Source organism: Cavia porcellus, unplaced genomic scaffold (genome assembly GCF_034190915.1).
Source record: "Cavia porcellus strain 051 isolate PalLab524CR breed Dunkin Hartley unplaced genomic scaffold, mCavPor4.1 scaffold_6, whole genome shotgun sequence".
Taxonomy (NCBI): domain Eukaryota; kingdom Metazoa; phylum Chordata; class Mammalia; order Rodentia; family Caviidae; genus Cavia; species Cavia porcellus.
The window spans coordinates 6,846,627-6,869,322 of record NW_026947489.1 but is presented as its reverse complement, the minus strand read 5'-3'; the positions used below and the strand labels follow the sequence as shown (position 1 = coordinate 6,869,322).

General features: G+C 46.9%; 1 long non-coding RNA gene across 1 annotated transcript; it reads right to left on the bottom strand.

Annotated features, from left to right (window-relative positions):
- Positions 1 to 772: 772 nt before the first annotated feature.
- Positions 773 to 22,673, bottom strand: LOC134476354 (uncharacterized). Its single transcript, XR_010047916.1, has 2 exons — positions 19,582 to 22,673; positions 773 to 16,344 (listed from the first exon to the last, which is right to left on the bottom strand). It is a non-coding gene; the product is annotated as an uncharacterized LOC134476354 (long non-coding RNA).
- Between the last annotated feature and the right edge of the window lie 23 nt (positions 22,674 to 22,696).

The following is a 22,696-nucleotide window of genomic DNA, read 5'->3' as shown; positions in this document are numbered from 1 at the left end:
GAGGCTGAGAAGCCTGAGGAGTCCGAGATCTTGGTGTCAGCAGAATCAGTACACATGTTGCGGAGGGCTTTCTCCTTGGCTGGCGGGTGGCATCCTCCATGCTGGAGTGCTCTTCCCAGGACCCATCCTTTTTCTTTTTTTAATGAGGTGCTAATCCCATCTCTTCAAGACCTAATCACTTCCCAAAGGCCCCATCTCCAAGCAGCATCCCATTGGGGGTTAGACCCTCAGCCTACAAGCTTAGGGCCACAATGAAGTCACAGCCATCTGGGGGGACACAGTCGGCGTGAGGACCATGGTATCACCCATGGGGAGACAAAGGTAGATTCTGCTAGTGACTCCAGCCCATTTCCCCTGGCACAGTGCCCTGCTTTCCGGAAAGCAGTTCAGGGAGGAGGGGAAGGGTATTTGTGCTTTTGTTTTCTGAGGGGTTTTCTGGAAAGGTTTTATTTTTATTTACTTTCCAGTGCTAAGGATGGCATCCAGAGCCCAGTGAGTGCCGAGCACATGGCCCATCACCCAGCCTCGCTTCCAGCCCAGGTGCTCACTTCTGTCCTATCTCCAGAAAGGACCGGATGGTGGCAGGGAGAGGGCAGGCTCTGCGGGCCTGGGGGGCTCAGACAGCCCTGTGGCTCCAGGTAGCTGAGACCAGAGCCAGGGGGCTGGGGTCCCAGGACCAAATATCCCCACAGCCCCCAAACCCCAGGTGCCCTTGTTAGGACTGGCAGTGTCCTTCTGTGGATAGAGAAGAAATGTAAAGGTCACTGAAAACTTTAAACACAGTTTGTATTTATTGCAATACGAGCAAATTAACAATAAACCCATGAGTGCAGTGCAGTTTCCGTGGCTACCAAGAAGCAAGTCCTTCCTTTTAGAAATAGGTAAGGGAGAGATATCATGATGTCACCAATTTATTGGTTCATAAAAAAATACATTAGGCTTCCTCTTTCAGCTTTCCTGGGTGGTTGAAAACCATATATATATTTTTTTGTTTGTTTGTTTGCTTGTTTTTGTTTTTCTTTTTTTCCTTTTGGCCTTTTCGAGACAGGGTCTCACTATGCAGTTCAGCCTGAACGTGAATTCATTTTGTAGCCCAGGCTGGCTTCAAACTCACAGCGATCCTCCTGCCTCAGACTCTTGAGTGCTGGAATTACAGTGAAATTAAATATTGGGAAGAAAAACCAGGAGTTAATTGCCTCACTGCTGTGGCCCTGAGTCTGACACCTGCGTCCTGACACACTTGCCCACAGTGCGGCCATCACGTACCTGCCACCACTTGTAGGTGTGTCCCACAGGCCTTGTGCCCTGCTCCCCTGGTGCCCAGCCCTGTGACAGCCCAGCAGGCAGGGAGGGTGGTACTGCTGTTTTAGGAGGAAGATGTCGGATGCTGAAGGACATCCAGGACTCCAGGCCCCACCCTCCACCCAGGTGCCTGTCGCCCTGGGCCTCCTTGGAGACTGGACCTGCTGTGAGAACCACTGGTGGGCCCAGTGGAGGTGCCCCAGGTCCCCCGGGGTTTGTCCTTACGGAGGAAGTGGGAGCTGAGCTGCGTGACAGTGCGGGAAGAGGGAGTGCTGGGGGGCCAGAGCTGAGGGTGCAAAGGCAGCAGCGTGGACAGGGCAGGGCCTGCAGGAGAGGAAAGGACGGAAGCCTGGCAAGGGGCGGTTCCTGGAGCTCCATCGGGGCCTGGGGCTTTGGGTGGTGGCCCCTGGAGCGTGGGTGGCTGCAAGGGTTTTACTGGGTCCCCTGGTCCCACAAGGCCTGACTTTGTCACAAGACACATCAGCTGCACGCGAGGCTGGGGAACTCTGGGATTGCAATCTTCTCCCTGTCTCTGAGACAGGTTCAGGGTGCAGCCAGGGAACCAGGCTCTCAGAAGGGGTCACCTCAGTGTGTGCCGCTGGGAGATGGCCTTGGGTACAACCTTTGGAGCTGACCCTTGAACCACAGAAATCCCTCCCCTGGTGGGCAAAACTTCTACAGTCTACGTGGCTTTAAAGAGCTCCCATGGGGGTGAATTAGGGACTTGACAACACCCTGCTGGAAAATATAAATACATAAAGAACTGGGTATGTAGCTCACCGAGAGGTTCTGGGTTCGAATCCCAGCACTACAGACGCACATGCACAAGCTCTGTCTTGCTTGGGCACTGGTGAAATTATAGGCTGTCTCTAAAAAAAGAAAATATCTCTTTTCTCAAAAAGAAAGTTGCTTCCCCAGAAGGAGAAAGGGGGACTTCTCAGTGTCTTGTGAGATGTGGTGAAATCGGACTCCGTCATAGTTCAGTATGCCGAGGACACAGCCCCGCTGACTGCCCACACAGCTTCTTAAAGAGTGCCACGAAGCTGCCTCCATTCCAGTGCCCCCAGAAGCCTGCTGTGGCCCGTCAAGAATGTGGGATCAGGGTCCTGGTGGGGAGGGCCACATCTGTATTCGTAGCACTCAGGAGGCTGAGGCAGGAGGATCATAGTGAGTTGGAGGCCAGCCTGGGCTAACATAGTGAACTCAAGACCAGCCTGTACTTCACAGTGAGAGCCTGTCTCAAAAAGAAAACAAAATGTGGGATCTGTGTCCACCATCCCTTACGTGATGGACCCTTTGCCATAGAGCATTAAGGATATGTGGCCATGTGATTTCCAAATGCCAGGTCTCAAAATGCACTGCCCAGTGTGAGCCCCAGTGATCAGTGTTACCACTGGCCCACCGTGTGTGTGTGTGTGTGTGTGTGTGTGTGTGTGTGTACGCGCACCACCTGGAGATGAGTTGGTCCTCTTGGAGGTGAGCCTTTCCAGTGGTCCTGCATGTAGCTGAGGACTCCATCGACTCCACGCCCTGTCCAAACAGCAGAGCTATGAACAAGGTCAATGGTTGTTGCTTTTGCTACAGGCAGCTGGGTTAGATCGAAATATTATAGGCAGGCAGGCAGGGGTGAGCCCTCACAGGAGCCAGTGCAAAAGCCTGCTCCGCTGCGGGCCAGGTCTCAAGACAAAAGGCAAAACAGATGCAACCACACCCTAACTGTAAACATCAGGGACTGATATTCTCAATAGGTATCAATCACTTCGAGGAAACCAGCAGGAGCCATTAACCCAGCCCCTGACCAGCAAAGGCCCTGTTTGTATTCTGCCCCTTGCTGTGTGACTCTCCTCCCCCATTGGATCCCAACTGAATCAATGTTACCGGAGCAGTGACACTCCTAATCTTATTGGTTGACCATAGCTCTGTCCCGCCTTATGCCTGCCTGCCTTGGGGGGTCTCATTTTTCCTGACCTTGGAGCCACCTCATCTCCTGGCTTTGCTTTATAAAAATCCCTGGAAAAGGCAGGCTCCTTGGTGACTCACTCAGGACCCCTTCTGTCTCTCTCTCTCTCAAGACAGAAGCTTTCTTTCTCTCTATAAATACATTCTGTTCTTAATCTCTGTGGTTTCTAAAATTCACTCTACAATTTTAGAGACCAGGAACTCATGACAGACACCTAGTAGCTGGGAGTTTCTTTCCTCTGTATCACTCTCAGCCTTTAAGTCTCGGGTGATATTTACATGGTGATAGTAACTCATGGGGAAACTGAGTCCCAGGAGAAGCTGGACTTCCACAGGATGGCGGTAGCAGGGACAGGACTCCAGGACTGCCGACTGTGGCTCCCCCTGGGATGGCTGGGCTGTGTTCACTCACACAGCAGAGACCGAAAGGCCACCTCCGCTTTGTGGAGGCCAGCCCTCAGAATCGAGGACAGCCCAATGCCATGGGAAATGACCTGCTGTGCTGGAGGCCCGAGGGTCCCCTCACAGATGGCCAGGGGAGGACGGAGCTAAGAGCTGTGCTCACTCAGCGCCCTGTGCTGCACTGGAGCACGGCCCCTCCGGGCCCCACCGGCTCTGCCCTGCAGGCGGACACCGGCAGGGCGATGGGACATCCCCAGAGGCCACCACCGGGCCAAGGGTGAGGCCCAAGCCTCAAAGTTAGCCCATCTTGTGGCTGCTTATGCCTTGGGCTGTCGAGGTTACCCGGGTCAATCAGTTTCCTTCAGCGACTTAATTTACAGATACTAAAAAACTAGATAATTTGTAGAGGGATGTGACGCAGGAAGAGGTCTGGGAGTATCTAAGCAAGCTAGGTTTGACAGTTCAGCGGTGAGGGTTCACGCTAGTGTGATGGAGCCACAGCCTGATGTTGGGGACTGTTAGCTCTCCACTTGTAAAAGTTCTGTGTTAGCCAGTGTAAACACCACATTGTTTCTCTGGTGTAAGAAACAGAAAGTGCAAACAGGGACAAAGAGGTGTAAAAGGTTTGTGACAGGAAGAAAACGTTCAAATGGGGCAGAGGAGGAAGAGAAAGAAGGGAAAATGAAAAAACGAGAAAAAAAGGAAAAAGTGGAAACCAAGCTTTTGTGAATGGGGAGGGGAGGAAGGGTTGAAGGCAGGAAGGGAAACGGGGAGAAAAGAATCAAGATACATCGTGTGCAGGTGCAGATTCTCTGTGGTGAGTGTGACCCTTATGCATGTATTAAAATGTACCAATAAAATCTAATTTTAAAAAGGGAAATTATGCAAAATGTTTTATGTCAGCCAGTCCACAGAAATTATGAGAAGCTCTGTGATGTCATCAGGGACTCAGGCTCCATCCAGTTTTCTCTTTCATTTTTAGTGTATATTTTCCATCTTGGGGTTGCCTCGTATGCATGAAATGGCTGCCAGAACACCCATTATCACATCTGCACACCAATCAATATGCAAAAAGAAGGAATAAGGGACAAATTCCAGCTATTTCTACTCTTAAGATGTTTCTGGCAAGCCTCACCCAACAACTTCTGTCTAGACCTCACTAATCCTTGATCCCAGAATGCAGTCTTTCAGCCAAACATCTCCTGCTTCCTAGGATAAAATTATAAGAAAGAAATCATGGAGCCTGAGTAGGTATGGTGCTTTTATCATGGGCTAGGTTTGAGAGCCTCCAAGATGAAATAAGGAATTTAACCCTCCCTTTAAGAATTAAGCATGCAGGATCGCTGACTCCTGTCATAGCTAAAGAATTTTCAATACACATCAGTAAAAGAGGTGTGAGAAGGACTTATTCAAGGCAAGCAGAGTGCAAGCGCTCAAAGCCATGAGGCACAATACATCTGGGAACAGGGAACTTCTGTGTTTCGGGAGGTGGAAATCTGCGGCATTCAGTAATCTTTCATTTTAGGCTTACGCTTTGGCTTTGGTTTAGGCTGAGTCATAGAAGAGGACCCACCCTAGTGAGATGATGGTCTATTCCTACAGCAAGGGCCAGAAGGGCGGCCCATTCAGGAGCGGAAGAGAACCAACGGCAAGTGAAAGAGACGGGGCAGGCCCTGTGAAGCTGAAAGGAAGCTGCCCAGGGTTGCTATTTTGGAGAGAGAGAGAGAGAGAGAGAGAGAGAGAGAGAGAGAGAGAGAGAGAGAGAGAGAGAGAGAGAGAGAGAAGAGAAGGCAGGAAAGGAAAGGAAAGAGACCCAGTTTGCATTCTGTTACTGCAGTTTTTTTTTAAAGTGCAATTTTTAAAATTTCAATTTCTTTGTCTCCTTTCCGTCTATCTGTATTTCTTCTGTCCTACCTCAGTTTTACAAAATGTCCCCAGTTTTGGACATTTCTTCCTTTAAGAGCAAGAGTCTAATTCTCCTCCCTTGGAATCTGGGAAAGACTTAGAATAGGCTACTAATAAATATGCTAGGGATTCGGCCATGTGACATCTGGGCACAGAGGTAAATGTTTACTGTTATTTTGAGTAACTCACTTTTGGGCTATTTTGTTACACAGCAATAGCTGCCTAATGCTTTACCATTAGCAATGACTGTCATAATGTGGGTGAAAAAACCCAAACACAAAACTGGCCAAAGGATGGTAGAAAAAATGGCAGAGGGCAAAGAAATAGTAGTTTTCCTGAGATTTTCAGCAATTTTTACTTTTCAAAGTTTTAAAATATATTTCAGGTGAAGAATGATGTAATAAAGAACTCGCGGATGGATGGGGTTTTGTAGAGTGTGTCAGAAGGCTGGCTCCGGGACAGAGACAGTCATCTCCCCGAGGAGATCCTGGTTAGCCAGGTGGGAGAGGGGAGGGAAGATGTTGTTATTGTAGGCACTAAATTAGGGAGAAACAGTAAAGGCAGTCAGACAGGGCTGGGCCCTCAGGGAGAGGCTGAGAAGATGAGAACACATCAAAACTGTGGCTGGAGACGTGCTTGTAAAGATTAAAATCACAATGGCAAGATTTACCTACTTCCCGAAGGGCTAAACAAAATCTGGGATTATTAATATCACCCTCTGAGGTTTCCCATATAATAAACTACTATCGCAGTAGAGGTAGGCCATGGTCTCTCACCCACTAAAGCTAAGACCAAGACCAAGAATAAAGGTTAAACTGTAAGAGCACTCAGGAGGCCGAGGCAGGAGGATCACTGAGAGTTCGAGGCCAGTTTGGGCTACAAAGTAAGTTCAAGTTCAGCCTGAACTGCACAGTGAGACCCTGTCTTATAAAAGACCAAAAAAAAAAAAAAAAAAAAAAAAAAGATTGAAATTGTAGATGGTGGACAAGGTTAACAGTGCCATCCATATGCCTTTGCCACTATTAGGTCAAAAAGGCTGTCTTTGTGATCTAATTGGTTGATCGGAATTTGACCCACCTCATGAGTTTGTCTATAAAACTCTGGGAAAAGTGGGTGCTGTGAAAACTCACTTTGGGGTCCCTTCCTGCCTCTCAGGGCTTTCTCAATGTATTTTCGTACTCTTATCTCTGGGGTTCCTTACATTGGTAGTCTTCCTGGTTCAGGGACCACGCCCTTCCAGTAACCACTGCTGTCTCAGTCTGCTTTCTGTTGCTAAGACTGACTACCACAGACTAGATTACTTGTTTATGTCTTTTTGAAGAGGGTCTCGCTGTATAGTTTAGGCTGGCCTTGAACCACAGTGATCCTCCTGCCTCAGTCTCCCAAGTGCTGGGATTATAGGTGTTCCATCCCCGGCTAGATAATTTATTTTAAAAATAGAGGTTTAGGCTGGGGATTTAGCTCAGCCTGGCAAGCGTAAGGTTGTGAGTTTGATCACTGGTACCAAAAAAAACCAAAACAAAACATGGATGTTTATGTCACTCGTGGTCTGGAGGTTGGCTGTGTGAGCACATGGTGAGGGTCTTCACACTGCCCCCGATGTGGCCGAGGGGAGCATATGGTGAGACACAGCCTGCTCCTCTTATAACAAAGCCAATGACTGTAGTGGCCCATTGATCCTGCACCCAGGCAGGGTTTAACCCACGAGGGCTCTATCTCATGCCTAAACTCCCACCTCTCAACTGCGGGGGGAAGCAAGTTTCGGATGCACACAGTTTGAGTTCACCTTCAAACTGTCACATCACAAAGCAAAGAGCCCCAAACACAGCAGCCCGAAGGATCACCCTCTGTCTTGTGGCCCAGGAGTCTGCACAGGGCCTGGCAGGGTGGTCCCTCATTGCTGTGCCCATGCTCGGGAGCTGCCCTGGGACATCAGAGGGCTCAGCGATGGATGGCTAAGGGCGATTTGCTCCTGTTCTGCCTGCAGTGACCCAGCATGCACCACTCAGAGGACCTCAGGCTGGACTTTCAGGAAGAGCCTTCGGGTCAGGGGCCGCCTCTGGGCTGCTCTCCCGAGTTTCCTGAAATGTGATTAAATCCCACTCGTTTTCAACATCTCCTTTTCCTTTCCTTTGGAGGAAAACATTTCTCCATTATTCCCCCACCCTGGCACATCAATAGCCCTGACTGTGCTGCTGTCTGCTCTACAGACCAAAGAGGGTTCACCCCTCAGAGCAAATGAAAGCTCCCTGCAGAGAGGCTTGGCTAGAGCCAACCGACTCATGGGACGTTACGGAACTATTCTAAATCAACTGCTGAGCTATGAAATCAGGCCTAATGATGGCTGACACACTCAGGATTTCACCCTACACTGGAAGCCCCAGGCTCGTAAAAGGAGGAGGAGGAGGAGGATTCGAAGAGGCAGGGATCTGTTCTCCGCCCCTGGCTCACAGGCGGACCGTGTGTGTCCAGGCTGGAGGACTTGCCCTGCCCACGAGGCTTCTCCAGCTCCCTCTTCTAGGGTTCTACCACACCGAAAAAGGCTGTCCGGCACTCCAGTTCTAACAGCAGCAATCTGCTTGGTTGTTTCCACTCAGCCCTGGTCATCCTTTAGCCCTAGGTGCAGCAGCCAAGAATCAAGGCAAGTCCTAGTGGACATTATTCTTGGTAAATCCTTCCAGTCCCACAATGGGGGTACTCATTAGATAGAATTCCCTTAAGAGGCCAAATTTAATTGATTTGATAAATCCTCACATTAATTACTTGGCTTCCCACAGGCTTCTGATTAGTGGTTTTGTTGCAAGGTGAGACTACCAGAGGCTGAGAATCTAAACTCTGCATCTTGCCGAGTGGGGCTTTGGGAAAGTCTCTAGGCCTGAGAAGGCTCAGTGTTCTGACCTGTAAAATGGGAGGGAACTGCGCTTTCCTTGCCAGGCTTATTGTGGTTGACCTGGGTTGCAAGAACCTGAGTCAAAGGGATGAAATGCGGCATTGCCCAGCCAGGGAGAGGATCGCACATCCTGATGGCAGATGACCTGGCCTGCGTGAGGGATGCACACAAGGAGAAGCGATTTTCACTGAGACCAGAGACCCTCCCAGGGCAGCACAGAGGAGGGCGGGGACCCATGTCAGTCATCATGTTTAGGGGAGGGAGCCATCTGTCCTGGAAAGCCCGGGTGGGACCATCCATCATCTTAACGTGTTCCTTCCGTACATTCATTGCAGATATCTCTCCCGTCTCCATGGCTGGGTTTCAGAAGCATTTCTGGGCTTCATCTTTCCCAGTGTAAACATGCACCAGATGTGACATTGGCTTTTACCATGTAGCACTTGATGAATTATTTTGTACTCTGGACCACTGGGAGACAGGACAGGAAAACAGTTCTCTACCCCATGCTCAGTCCTATACAGAGCGTGGTTTCTCCTTGTCACTAGTCAAACTGCTGGTGGCCAAAACGAGGGCTTCAACACGATGTCCCTCATCCGGCAGTCTAACTCTCTAACAGTCAAGGTGGAGGGGAGCAGAACCCTGCGGGTCCGAGTCTTCCTTGGGTCGAAGAGTTCTGGAGTGACATTTTGAGCAACTGAGGAACACGGAGGCAGGGGAGTGAGTGAGCCCTTGACTGGGTACGCAGGGCACTGCTGTGGCACAGGTGACACCCTGGGTCAACTCAGCACTTCCAGCTCTGGCAGAGGCAGGACCACAGTCAGTGAGTGTCCCGGGAAGCAGGGAGGACCATGCTGACAGCAAGCATCTTACAGCCCGGCTGCCACCAGGAAGCAGCCCTGGAAATGCCAGCTCGGGAAGAAAACAGCCCGCATCCCACCCGGCACCAAGCTCTCACTCTTCGCTTCTGCTGCTCTGTTCCAGCTTTGTGTTAGCTCAAAGGCTGAGGCCAGTGACAGGTGGGTGCCACACAGTGCTATGGCTCACGTGCAGTGGGTGTTGTTGGGCAGGTTTCTGGGCCCCTGACTCCTTCTGTTTGGTGGCTCCATCACCCCCTAGAGCACCCTTGTCATAAACACCCAGGGGGCAGATGAGAAGGCCCAGCATGGAGACTGCTACAGTTACATTTTATTTTATTTATTTTGGTTTGCATTTTAGATGTTCTTCAAAAGCCAGTGTGTTAAAAGCTTTTTCCTCAGGAGGTTGAGATTGGGCAGTTGAGTTGGGATTGAGAGAGGGTAAACACTTAAAAGTCTGAGCCTCGCGGGAGGACTTTACGTCCCTGGGGGACAGCGTGGAACCCCAGCCCTCTCCTGTCCTTCCCGTTTGTTTCCAGGCCATGAAGTGAGCATCTGTGCTCCAGCGCACACTCGTGCTATGATGTACGGCCTCCTCCTAGATCCAAACCATGGCCACCTGGTCAGAGGCCACAACCTACTGAGAGTCCAGAAGAACCCTTTCTGGCTCTCAGTTGGTCCTGTAAAATATCTGAGGTAGTGACGGAAGCTGATCACCTAGAGACCCCACTGCTGAAAGCCCCCATACAGAGGTGGTGGTATATACCTGAAATCATGTCTTTACGGCTTCGCACACCCAGTAGAATGTAAATGTTGTGTAAATAATTGCTTACTATATTGTTTGGAGAACAATGACCATAAAGAAGTGTATACATGCTTGGTACAAATGCATTTTTTCCCTAAACATTTTAGATCTCTGGCTAGTTGAATTCACAGAGGTGGAACCGGTGGATACTGGGGGCCAGCTGGACGTGCACATGGCTTTTGCTCCTCCCCAAAGTATTCCCATGATTCATACATGGGTGTTCATTTTTCAATGCTGTGTAACAAATGGGCTGAAGATAATTGTGCTTATTAGTTCATGGTGTCTGTGTGTGCTTCCACTCTTTTCTGTTCTCAAGGTCCCACAAAACTAAATCAAGGTGTTGCCTCCAGGCTGTGTTCCCCTCTGGGTTGGGGTCTTTGTCCAGTCTAGGTGACTGAGGTGGGAGTCTATCATTTGAGGTTGTCAGGCTGAGGTCTCATTTCTAGCTGACTTTCAGCCAGGGACCACTCAGCAACCAAAGGCTGCCCACAATCCTTGCTGCACACACGGTCCCCTCCGTCCTCAAAGCCAGCAGCAAAGAATTGTCCTTTAAGTCTTCTTTGTATTTCTTGTAGAATTCTGCAGTGAATCCGTCTGGGCCTGGGCTCTTCTTCATAGGTAAGGACTTAATTACATTTTCAATTTCATTAATAGAAATTGGGTTATTCATCAGCTTTACATCTTCTTGACCCAGCTTTGTACTTCATATGTTTCTAGGAATTTGTCCATTTCTTCTGTGTTATCGAACCTATGAGAGTAGAGGTTTTTGAAATAGGTGTTGTTGATCTTCTGTATTTCCACAGAGTCTGTAGTGATTTTGCCCTTTTCATTCCTTAGTGCATGAATTTGAGATTTTCCTTCCCTTTTTTAAAATAAGGTTGGTAGGGGCTTATCAATTTTATTTATTCTTTCAAAGAACCAGCTCTGTGATTCGTTGATTCTTTGGATTGTTTTCTCAGTCTCTGTTGCATTAATTTCTGCTCTGCTCTTTATAATTTCCTCTCTTCTTTTGGCTTAGGGCTTAACTTGTTCTTCTTTTTCTAGGGGATTGAGGTGTAGCATCAGGTTGTTTATTTGTGTTCATTCTGTTTTCCTGATGTGGGAACTCAGTGCAATAAATTTTCCTCTGAGGACAGCTTTCACTACATCTCACAGATTCCAGTAAGTTGTATTTGTATTTTCGTTTGCTTGTAGGTATTGTCTAATTCCTTCTTCAATTTCCTCTGTGATCCACTGATTGCTCAAGAGTGTATTATTCAATTTCCATGTGTTTGTGGGGTTTTTTTCAGTTTCTTTTATCATTAATTTCTAGTTTCATGGTGCTATGATCCAATAACATGCATGGGATAATTTCAACTCTTTTGCATTTATTTAAATATGTTCTGTGGGCAAGTAGATGATCTATTTTAGAGAATGTCCCATGTGATGCTGAGAAGAATGTATATTCTGATGTTGTTGAATGGAACACTCTGTACATGTCTATCAAGTCCATTTGTTCACACGTATGATTCAGTTCTGTTATTTTTTTGCTGATTTTCTGTCTGGTTGATCTGTCCCTTTGTGTCAATGGTGTGTTAAGGTCTCCTGTTATAATTGTGTTATTGCTTATTTGATTTTTCATTTGTGTTAATACTTGTTTTGTATACCTGGGTGCTCTGGAATTTGGCACATATATATTTAAGATTTTTATCTCTTCCTCTTGAAGTTTTCCCCTAACTAGTATGACCTTCTTTATCTCTTCTGATCATTCTTGGTTTGAAGTTCACATTGTCTGCATACAGAATAGCTACCCTTGTTTTTTTTTGCGGGGGGGGGGGTTCCTGTTGCATGAAGTATCGTTTTCCTTCCTTTGACTTTCAGTCTGTGAGTATCTTTTGGGTTAAATGGGTTTCCTGTACACAGCATATGGCTGGATGTTGTTTCTTGATCCATTCTGCCAGTCTGTTTCTTTTAAGATGTGAATTGAGACCATTCACATTAATGGTTATAACTGTTATATATTGGTTCATTGTTGACATGTTATCTTTCTGCTGTTGTATCTTTACCTTTCCATTCTGTTTGTCTGCCTTGCTTAGTGGTTTTTTCCTATGTGTATCTAGAACGTCTTTCAGTATTCTTTGCAGGGTTGGTTTGGTGATCATGAAGTTCTTCAGTTATTTTTTGTAATGGAAGTATCTTATTTCTCCATCCATTTTGAAGGACAGTTTTTCAGGGTACATCAAACTGGGTTGGAAGTCATTTTCCTTTAGGATCTGAAATACTGCACTCCATGCTCTTCTTGACTTCATTGTTTGAGAAGTCTGCTGTGATTCTGATAGGTTTTCTTTTATAGGTTATTTGTCTTTTCTCTCTTACACCCTGTAATATTCTGTTCTTATGTTGGATTTCTGGGATGGTGATTATTATACGTCTGAGTGTAGTTTTGTTTTGGTTATGGCTATTTGGAGTTGTACATGCTTTACTAATCCATATGTCAGTTTTCATTCTCATGTTTGGGAAATTTTCAGCTATTATCTCTGTAAATAGCCTCTTGATATCATTTGTGTTGTTCCCTTCTTTTATATTTATCCCTATTCCTCAACCTCTTCAATGAAGTTGAAAGGGAAGCAATTCTTCCTAAGTCATCCCTGGAAGCAAATATTATTCTACTACCAAAACCTGAGAAAGACCCAAGTAAAAAAGAGAACTACAGGCCAATATACCTAATGAACACAGATGCAAAAATCCTCAATAAAATATTGACAAACAGGATGCAGCAAATCATCAAGAAGATTATACACCACAACAAATGGGATTCTTCCCAGGAATGCAAGGATGGTTCAACATATGTAAATCAATAAATGTAATCCACCATATCAATAGAGCCAAAAGTAAGAATCACATGATCAGTTCTATAGATGAAGAAAAAGCTTTTGATAATGCCCAATACTCATTCATGATAAGAACCTTACAGAGAATTGGAATAGATGGTCTTTACCTCAATATGATAAAGGCCATCTATGACAAACCAACAGCCAACATCATATTAAATGGCTGAAAACTGAAAGCTTTTACCTTAAAATCAGGCACAAGACAAGAATGTCCCTTATCACCATTCCTATTCAACATAGTACTGGAAATACTAGCCAGAGCAATTGGAAAAGAGAGAAAAATAAAAGGAGTAAAGATAGGAAAAGAAGAAGTTAAATTATCATTATTTGCAGATGACATAATACTCTACATAGAAGACTCCCAAAACTCCATTGAAAGACTCCTAGATATAATAAATAAATTCAGCAATGTAGCTATATACAAAACCAATACTCAAAAATCAATAGCATCCCTATACACTAACAACAAAATCACTGACAGAGAAATAAGAGAAGCCACACCCTTCAACTAGAATCCCCCAAAATGAAATACTTAGGAATTAATTTAATGAAATAAATGGAAGATCTATATGTGGAAAATTATAATACCCTGAAAAAGAAATCAAAGAGGACCTCAGAAGATGGAAAGACATTCCTTGTTCATGGATTGGAAGAATAAATATTGTGGAAAATAGCCATTCTCCCAAAACTGTTATGCAGATCAATGCAACCCAATAAAATAACATCAACATACTACATAGATCTAGAGAAATCACTTCTAAAATTCATCTGGAAACAGAAGAGACCTAGAATAGCAAAGGCAATTCTAAGCAGCAAAGGCAAGGCAGGAGGCATCACAATCCCTGACTTGAAGTTACACTACAAAGCTGTGGTAATAAAATCAACATGGTAGTGAAATCAAAACAGATCTGAAGATCAATTGAATAGATTAGAAGATACAAACACATTCAACTACCCTATCTTCGATAAAGGGGCCAAACACGTTCACTGGAAGAACGACAGTCTCTTTAATAAATGGTGCTGGAAAAACTGGCTCCCCATATGCCAAAAACTAAAACTAGACCCATGCCTATCACCATGTACTAAACTAAAATCTAAATGGATTAAAGCTAAATATTAAAATAGAAACACTAAATCTGTTGGAAAACAAAGTAGGTAAAAATCTTGAAGACATAGGAGTAGGTAGAGAATTCATGAACAAGAAGCAAACCACATGGGAACTACTTCCCAGAATCAATAACTGGGATCACATCTTATTAAAGTTTCTGCATGTCGAAAGAAATCTCCACCACAGTGAAAAGAAAACACACAAACTGGGAAAAAAGTCTTAGTGAAATGTCCGTCAGACAAAGGACTTTTGTCTAAAACATATAAAGAATTAAAAAAAGCAGACCCTCGAAATCCAAAGACCCAATCCAAAAATGGGCATCTGAGATGAATACACAATTCTCAGGTGAAGAAATACAAATGGCAAATAAATACATGAAAAAATGTTCATCATCATTACTCATTAAAGAAATGCAAATTAAAACCACACTGAGATTCTATCTCACTCCAGAAGGAATGGTCAGGATCAAGAAAACTACCAACAACAAATGCTGGAGATGCTGTGGGGAAAAGGAACTCTCCTTCATGTTGGTGGGAGTGTATACTGGTGGAATCACTGTGGAGGTCAGTCTGGAGACTCCTCAAAAAGCTGGGACTGGAAGCCCCATTTGACCCAGCTATTCCACTTCTAGGCATATTCTCAGAAGAACTGAAAGCATCACACCACAGTGATATACGTGCACCCATGTTTATAGCAGCACAATTTGTAATAGCCAGATCTTGGAAACAACCTAAGAGCCCATCAACTGAGGAATGGATAAAAAAGTTGTGGTATTTTTATGCAGTGGAGTACTACTCAGCTATAAAGAATGATCACATTGAGATATTTATAAATAAATGGGTGCAACTTGAGACCACACTCATAAGCAAAGTAAATCAAACTCACATGTATAAACACTGTATGGTCTCCCTAGTGTAAGAAATGGTAAGAGTACATAAGATTTTATGATAATCATGATTCCCTATTACATTGCTTTGAAACCTTTTAATGTTTTCATTCATTAGTTGGAATGGTTTTATTCTGTTTTATTTGATTTTATTATGCGTGACTGTATGAACAGCTATTTTGAAGAAAACAAGACATTATGGCAGCCATTGCTGATTTAATGTCATCTTGCTTTGAAGCCCTACCATGCTTTTGTTCTTCTGTTTCCATTGGTTCTATCATGTTCTATCTTATTAGATTTTAATTTGTGTGATAGTGTAAACAAATTTTTATGGAAAATGAGATATTATAGTAGCCATTGTTCATTTTCTGTTATTTGGTTCTGAATGCCCTGTAATACTTTTATCCTCTTGAATGGTTTTATAGTATGTTGTTATGTTTGATATTATTGTGTGTAAAGGTATGCTCAACTATTTCAAAGAAAGAAACATTATGGTAGCTACTGTTCATATCCGGTTGTCTTGTTGTGAAGTGCTGTGTTGCTTACATTGTTCTGTTCTCATCTGCTTTGTTCTGTCCTCTTTTGTTTGAGTCTCTTTAAAATTTTAAACAATTGTCCTTGCCTCAAATCCCTATCAGCCCTCCTGTTTCTGTGATCTCCCTGTCTTAATGTCAACAGATTAGAGACAGTAATCACATCCCAAAATCCCTATATGGATTATGGTTTGGGAACTGGGAGAAGGTGTGTGCAGACCAATGTTGGGGTTACCTTAGAAGTCCATCCAACACACCATCGCTGCTTTTGTTCTTTTGTTCTTTTGTTCGGGTGCTGCCCTCCACACCATCCTGCTTTGATTCTCTTATTTGGGGTGCTGACTCGTAGAGGTGGAGTTGGCTCCTTTCCCTCCTCCCTCTGGTGCCTATATGTCCATGCCACACTGCCCAATGAGCATAGTGCAAAAAAAGTTGATGGCTTGCTCGGACATTGTCACTATCATGAATACTACGTGCGACTGAGCCAGTCAACCGAAAAGCACTTTCCTTTGGTTCCCTTTAGGACACCTGCAGATACTCTCGGTGTTCTGGAGTCAGATCATGTGGAGATCATGAACGCTTCATTAAATAGCTCAGCCCTCTCCCCACTTGCTTTGGCAGATGTCTTGGGGCTCCTCCTGGCTCCTTGTAGGGTAGGAAGCTGTTACTATGTGTTTGGGGTGCTATGACAAATTACCACAGACCAGGTCGCTTACAGACAACAATTTCTTTTCACAGCTCCACAGGCTGATAAGTCCGAGATCAAGATGTCAGTAGATGTGGTGTCCAGTGAGACTCTGCTTTTTGGTTCACAGATGACTGTCTTCTCACTGTAGAGGGGAAAAGTTTTCAGGAGGTTCATTTGAAGGACACCAATTCCCTTCATAAGAGCTTCACTCTCATGATCTAATTGCTGTCTAAAATGTCACCTCTCAATATCATGATGTTGGACATTAAGGCTTCAACCTTAATCTGGGAAGGACCCAAATATTTAGTCCATAGCAGACCACAGACCCTGTGATCAGTTATGACCATAAGGGATGTGAGCTACTTCTGCACTGAGCATTTATTGGCAACTCAAGCCTTCCCAAAGGTCTCTTTCCCTCCGCCACAATGACTATCTGTGTTCAAGAGAGTGTCTGTGTGGTTGACCTGGTTTTGGCGTAAGGTCAGTAATGATACAGTCTCAGCCAACTCCTGATGTACTGAGAATTAAACTTTCAGATTTGATGTCAATGAGCTCCTGGAACTACTTGTTATTGTAGCATAACTTAGCTGATCCTGACTGATGCAGACAATAGGAGCCCAGGGTGGGGTGCTGCTGCAGCAGGGAAGCCAGGTGGGAGGGGTTTCCGTGCTGCTCAAATGCCTGCTGAGAGGCTGATCTTGCAAGCATGGCCACCTGTGTGTGAAACAGCATTCATTTAGCCAACCGTCACCTGAGACCACCGACACCTTTCAGAGGGAGGAGGCCAAGTGTGACTCTGCCAGGACTAAGAGCTCGGAGGATCCACGACTGAATTAAGAAACGTCCTGAAGAGCACTAAGAGCAGCTGTTGCCAAGGAAGCTGAGTGAAACCAAACAGCTCAGGTAAGAGGCTGACTACAGTTCTGATACAGCAATGCCGAACGAGCCACAGCCAGGACCTACGCGGTCTGTGACGGGAATTTGCAGCAACCCTTGAGCTCTAACCCACACACAGAGAGGGCTGTGGGAAATCCGCCCTCCCCCAAGGGGGCGCTCACTGCCCCGTGGCCACTTTCTGTGCAGCTGAGAAAGATAACGGCAAAGGAAAACCACCCACCGGAAGGGGAAGCAAGGAGGTTAAGGCCAGTGCAGTGGCCTGCCTGCCCAGCAAGCAGCCTTAGGCTACTCAGAGAACATTCCCACACCGGGGCAGGGCAGGGTGTGCCCGCAAGGCTTCAGGGTTGCTGTGGGTTCTGTCTGTAGCAAGTTTCTCCCCCTTACCTGTCTGAATCTGGAGGTTTTGTAGGATTATATTTTCCCCCACACCATGGGGCATCCATGTATGTGTATGGAGGAGGTATATTAGTTCTTTTTTTTTTTTTTTTGATGTCACAAAATGCCTGAGGCTGAGTACTATATAAAGAAATGAGGTTCCTTGAAGGCTGAGGCAGGAAGACTACAAATTTGGGCATACCCTGGACAATACAGTAACTCAGCAATTCCCTGCTTCAAACAACAGAAGTTTAAAAAGGACCGGGGATGTAGCTCAGTGCAGAGTTCTAGCTTTGATCCCCAGTATAGATGGGAAAGAGAAAAGAAATGAAAGTGAGAAGAAGCAGTGTATTGTCAGGCATGGTGGCACATACCTGTAATCCCTGTACTCATGAGGCTGAGGCAGGAGGGTTGCCATGAGTTTGAGGCCAGCCTGGGCTTACCACCCCCCCCCCCGCCCAAAAAGAGGATTATCTAACTCACACTTTTGAAAGCCCGTGATTGACTACTGCATCAGTTTGGCTTCTGTGTCCCAGCTTAGCTGATGGCACCAGGGCAGGAGCCCATGCACGAGGGGTCACATACCAAGACAGGAAGCCCAAGTAATCTGAACAAACTTGTTCTTTTTGGAAATAGTCCATTCCCCTGGCAGCCAGCTTACTCCAAGGAAGCAGCATTAATCTTTATTGTTTATTTATTTTAGAGACAATATGCAGTTCAGGCTGGCCTTGAACTCACTTACATAGCCCAGGCTGGCTGCAAATTCACAGTGTTCTTCCTGCCTCAGCCTCCTGAGTGCTGGGTTTACAGATGTATATTCCCATGCCTCGTTCAGTGTTATCGCTCCCAATGTCCTCACCACTTTCCACTACGCCTGGCCTCTTCATCTCCACCCCCCACCTTTATACTACAGCAAGGAGGACAAATCTGCCACAGGGGGACCCCGGGGAATAAGCCACACCCATGCTGTGGGGAAGGGGAGGGGCAGGCAACTTCCCTCTAGGTCACTGGTCTCCAGTCCCCCGCCCCAGGAACCACATGCCTAGCCTCTAAGTGCAGATGAAAAAGGCACAGGACATTAGGCCAGGCCAACCCAGGGAGGGGAAATGCATCTCCTGTGTGGGGAAGAGTAGCCCTGGTACAGGCTTTTCCCTTCGGTCACAGTGACCAGCATGTTCCATACAGAAGCCGCTCTGTTGGCCTGGCATCCCCAGGCACTCACTGTGGTCACAGAGCATGGCCTGAGGGAAGCCTGCCCCAGGGACTCGGTCCCTTTAGCCTCCTGAAGAAGGGTCTTCACGGCTGACCTGCCTCAGCCTGGCCGCTGACCTCTCCACCTGCCCAGCGGCTCCCACCGGGGACTTCTCTCCCCCCTGATTCCTGATCACATCTCCCCTCTCTTGTTTAACTTCTTCATTTTGGTGAAGCATAATTTCTGGTGCCCTCCTACCATGAGAAAGAATGCACGGGCAGGAAATTTGAGATAGTATGCATCTAAAAATAGTCATGCTGCATAATGATGTTTCAGCCAACAGGCCACATATACAGTGATAATCTAGAAGATTCTAATGGAGCCGAAAAATTCCTATCAACTGTGAGGTGGTACTGTTCCGACACAGCCACGCTGCAAAGCACACTGCACTGCCTACGTGTTTGTGGTAATGTTGGTGTCAACAAAAGTACAAAGTCTAGCCATGCAATCATGCATGGCAATGATACTTAACAGTAGCAATAAATGACTGGATTAATGGGTGACGCATGGGTACCATGCTTTTTGATCATTATTTCAACATGTATGCCTATTGATTGAAATTTGTTATCACAGTGTCTTAACTTTTTGTTACTGCAACAAAATACTCTAGAGAATCAATTCAAAAAGAGGCAAGCTCATGGTTTCAGACCAAGACTGATCCATCCTATTGCTTCCAGCAGCAGCATGGTTTCAGACCAAGACTGATCCATCCTATTGCTTCCCCGGCAGCATGCATGTCATGAGACAGGAGGCAGCGGAGGCCAGAGACCTCTTGGTGGCTTGGAAGCAGAAAGGAAGGGGAGAGGCCAAGTCCCAACATTCCCTCAATGACTTACGACCGCCCACAAAGCCTACCTCTTTAAGGCTCCATCTCCAAGAGCACCTGGGCAGGGGACCAAGGTATATACAACACCTGAGCCTCTGGGGACACTTGCCCGAGCACAGTAAACAGCAGGCGAAGGACAAAAGGCAACGACTCGTGTCTCTTCACTGCCCCAGTGACCACCTGAACTGGCTGGCCTGTGCACACAGGTGGGATAAGCTCACGCTACCAGGTTCCTTCCCACTGTGACGAAATGGGCCGCTAGCACATTTCCCAGGACTCGTCCTTGCTGCCAGTGATGGGCGACTGCCCTGGTGGGTAGCACGTCTGGGTGAAGGGTGGAAAAGAAACTTCCTTTACACTGTTCTCTTGTTATACTGCTTTCTTGCCTTGTAACTCCCACAGCCATTCTGAGTCCTGCTGGTGTGTGACCTGCTTCTAATGTCTGGGCATGTTTGTCCTTGAGATTGTGAAACTCAGTGGTGATACACCTTGATTTGAGCTCTCTTTGATCCCTGTAACATGTTCTTTGGTCGTGCAAACTCTTCCTGAATAATGGACAATTTTCTCTGACCACTTTCTGGGGTTCCTATTATTCAATCAATAAACTTTCTGGCTGGGTCTCTAACTTAACCTGCCGCCCCCATTCCCATTTGTTGTTGTAGTTTCCATTATTTCTAGTATTATGTTTTACTTCTCTTTGCTTGGTTTGTTTCCTCTAATTTGCTTCTTAAAAAAAAATCTACTGTGGCTTTGCAGCTCATGACACAGGCCATCCCAAGAAGTGAGGTCAGCTGTGGCTGCCCGCTCCTGCTGGCTGGGAAGGACCGATCTGTGTCCCCTTCTCTGCAGCCTTTCCTAGAGCAAGCTGACTGTCCCACCGGCATCTGCAGACATCAGAAGATTTAAGTGTTTCTTTCTGGGCTGGTTTGGCCCTTCAGAAAAATCCTCCTGGCCTGCTGGCTCCCTGTATCCAGAATGGGGCTTGAGACTCTCAGTGTCTTAATACCTAATGGGGCATCTCATCCTCCCAACTCTCACGGGTGCCTTGTACAACTGTTCCCAGCCCGGCATTTACTTTTCTCTTCAGGTAACAGACACTTTTTGTCAGGACCGGGAAGGGGCTCTTGTCAGGCTGAGATGGGGGGATCTGGGCACTTGAGGCCCTGAGCATTCTTTTGGCCTTCACGATGTATCTACTGCTGTCTGTTTGTGAAGCTTCCCTCCGGGCCACTATGTCAGCGTTTCATTTTCTCGGGTCTGCTGAGTATTTTAGCTTCAAAAATGGTGTTACTGTTATTTTTTCTCTGGCTCTCCTTCCCTTGTAGATTTATGCTTCAAAAAAAAAAAATATTTCAGAGACTCCTGAAAGACACTGACTTCCACACACCCCATCCAGCCACTTGCCCTCACTCAGAAACCTCGGCCTCACAATTTTTAGATTCTTCGCTGACCAGAATATCTTGGGCCACTTCTCTTCTTATCTTCCCTGTTCTGCTTGTCTCGATTTTGCTTTTCTCATCTGAAACACGAAGCCTTGTTCTCATGAATACGTAAGTGGCCTCTTTCAAAACCCTGCACAGCAAGGGAAAAAAACATGGACTCACATGATGAGATGTGTTCTGGGAACAGAACTGTATCCATCTTCAAGCTATTTTTTATGTTATTTTGCTTCGGGGGAATCAAACTCACAACCTTCTACTTGCCAGGCAGGTGCTGTGCTGCTGAGCCATATTCATGGCCTTGAAGGTTTTTTCCACATGGGTGCGTCTCCAACAATCATCAAATGATTGATGAGTGGATTACTGAGAAGCAGGTCAAGGTGTTATTTTGTATTTAGAAAGCCACTGGGTTCAGTTAGAACGCTCCAAAAGGTCACACTCATGGACGGGGCATGTCATAGCAGGGGCTTCTTGACCCAGGCCATTACTCTCTCCCCTCAAGTAAGGCAGCGTTAGCCCAGCGAATAGAAGAGTACGTGCTCCTCAGAGGTCCGCCACAACCACGGTGACAGAGAAAGATGTGGGAGAAAAACTGCGCCTGTAGGCATGTGCAGAATTTTGCTAGACCCACAGGGTCAGGGAAGAGATGTACAGTCGGTAAATCTGCCTAGGGTCTTCCCAATGAAGTGACTGATGTCACATGCGGTGGGGACAGAATGACATCCTGAATCATTATTTGCTCAGGACACAAATCTTAGATGTCACCCATACAATCCTGGAGAAGGATGACCACTTTCTGCCAGAGGCTTTGCTATAGGTAAGTGACTGGGGCCAGCAAGCTTTGCCATTCTCCCCAGAACGCAGCAACGCAACCAGCAGGAGGGCATTGGAACGGATAGTCAGGGTGCGCAGAGTTGACAATCTGCCGGTAACATGCAACCCCAAATGGCGCTTTCCCTTCGGTACCCTAGAAATCGAAGTCTTTCCTATCTAGGCTCCAAAATAATTTAGAATTTTAATTCTGTAAACAAGACGATGCCTCTAACCTCTTCCCCGGTCCACTGGGTCCAATGCCCAGGTGGCAGTCTTTCCCAGTTGTTGGGATTCAGAGCAGTGGCTGACTTGTCCCACAACCATTAGGCACGGTGACCCGTCTTAGTGTCCCCGGGTCAGGGGTTGCCAGAGGGCCGGAAAAACCGACGTTATAAAGGGCGTGTCAAACTCCGCTCTGAGGTGCACTAAGTTAAGCGCCTGCTTCTCCGGTGACTGCCTAGAGCAGAATGGAGCTGGTGAGAGTCAAGGGCAAGTCGCCTGGCCCGCAGGGAGGCCGCGGGCGGGGCGCAGCCGAGCGTTTCCTCCCAGACAGTGGGTGGGTGGGGCGCGATGGGCGGGTCCCCGCAGCTGGTGGCGTTTGAAGCCTCCTTGAGCGACTGCGCGGGGAGAGGGGCAGCCTGGAGAAGTTGGCAGCCTGCCTGGGCAGGGAGGAGAGGAAGGGGCCCGGCGTTCCCTAAACAGCGGCGCCCGCCGCCCGGCACGTAGTTCACTCCCGCGAGCGCGGGGCTGCCAGGCGGGTCTCCAGGCCGAGACCGGTCCCGCCGCGGCGACCCCGACTCGAGGGCAGGGTGTGCTTCTGGAAGCCCGGTTCCTCTCACAGCGCAGCCCGGCCTTATAGGTGACCCTACTCCTGGAGGGCGCGCTGGCGCCC